This window comes from Elephantulus edwardii, unplaced genomic scaffold, assembly GCF_000299155.1.
Source record: "Elephantulus edwardii isolate Elephantulus edwardi_28Jun2011 unplaced genomic scaffold, EleEdw1.0 scaffold00177, whole genome shotgun sequence".
NCBI lineage: Eukaryota > Metazoa > Chordata > Mammalia > Macroscelidea > Macroscelididae > Elephantulus > Elephantulus edwardii.
This window is the reverse complement of record NW_006399927.1, coordinates 5979255-5981117: the sequence shown is the minus strand read 5'-3', so window position 1 is coordinate 5981117 and position 1863 is coordinate 5979255.

Below are 1863 nucleotides of genomic sequence, written 5' to 3'. Positions count from 1 at the left end.
TAAGCTTATCTAACCTGAATTTAAAAATCATCTCAAGAATAGGCTTGGAACATTGAGCACTAATGACTGAAGACCAGTTAAGCTGTGGAACAATATCAAACACATCATCTTGAAGAAAGCAAAAGGTAATTACAGAGACAGGAGGAAGAAAAGACCAAAACGGATGTCAGAAAAGACTCTAAAAATTGCACTGGCGTGTTGAGAAGCCAAAGCAAAGGGAAGAGATGCCAAAATAAAAGAGAAGAAGAGAAGATTTCAAAGGGCAGTTTCAGAAGACAAAGAAAAGTATTATAAAAGAACATTATTATAAAAGAGTTGTAGGTGGAGAATAAAAAGAGAGGAAATCACTCAACATTCCTCAGGCTGTAAAATTTGAAAAACATGGGGAGCTCTGGTGGCCTAGTGGCAAGAAGCTGCACTGCACTCCCAGAGATATGCGGTTTGAACCCACCAGATGCTCTGCGGGAGAAGGAGGGGCAATCTCCTCCTGTACCAGTCAGATTAGATTTGACGGTACACACACACAAAATAATAAAATAAATTTTTTTTAAAAAATTGAAAAACAAAGTCAAGCCTCACATTACAATATTGAGAAATGCAATGGGCAAAATCTTGAAAGATCCAGTTTGAGGACAGGGAGGGAAACACCATAATTAGTGGGGCTAAGAGCTTTATAGAGAGCTCTAATGGCCTAGTGGCAAGAAGCTGTGCTGCAATCCTGAAGGCATGTGGTTTGAATTTGGAAGACCTATCAACTAACTAGAAGAGATTCGTATCTGTTTCCTATTCCCAAAAAGGGTGATCCAACAGAATGTAGAAATTATGGAATTATATAATTACTGTCAGACGCAAGCAAAATATTGCTGAAAATATCAAGAAATTATTAGAGAACCATCAAAAGTTGAAGCTGAGTTTATAAGAGTTCATAGCACCATGGATATCATTGCTGATGTCATCAGCCAAGATGAATTGAAATCAGAGAATACCAGATGAATGTTTATTTATATTTTATTGACTATGCAAAAGCATTTGACAATTTGGATCACAACAAACTATAGTTAGCATTAAAGAGAATGGGAATTCCAGAACATTTAATTGTAATTATACAAAATCTGTGCTGTCAACATGAAGCACGATCCAAATTCACCAGCTACTCTGCAGAAGAAAGATTGGCAATCTCCTTGTGTACAATTTACTTACTCAGAAAACCCACTGGAGGGTTGGGGTTTTGTTGGTTTGTTTTTTTTGTGTGTGTATGGTTTTTTTTTGGTTTGTTATAGGTTATAGGCTGGTTCTGATTCAAGGGACAAAACAACAATAATATACCTAGACTAAGAAGCAGTGGTCAGAACATAAAAAGGGAACACTGCATAGTGTAAAATCAAGAAAGGTATGCATCAGGAATGTATCCTTTCTCCATTCATGTTCAATGTGTATGCTGAACAAATCATTCAAAAAGTTGGTCTTTATTAAAAAGAATGTGGTATAAGGATCAGGAAAAGATTAATCAACAACCTTCATTTATGTAGATGATAAAACCTTGTTTGCTGAAAGTGAGGAGGACTTGAAAGATTTATTGTAGAAGATCAAACAAAGATGTGGTAGTGATGACCATAATTCAATGGGGATTAATTTTATAAAACATAATGTATGGGTTACTAGCACTGTGTAATAAATTTTCTTGTTTTGTTTTGTTTTTATTTTATTAATTTTAATGAATATTTACAGAGATTTTGGATTTCTATTCATTCACTGTTGCACTTTTTTCTCTACTCCCCTCCCCCCAGTTCACTCCTCTCTTTGAAAAACAAAAGATAAATGTCTTTGTTGGTATACAATCCCACCCTGCCTTGCCCCCCCCAC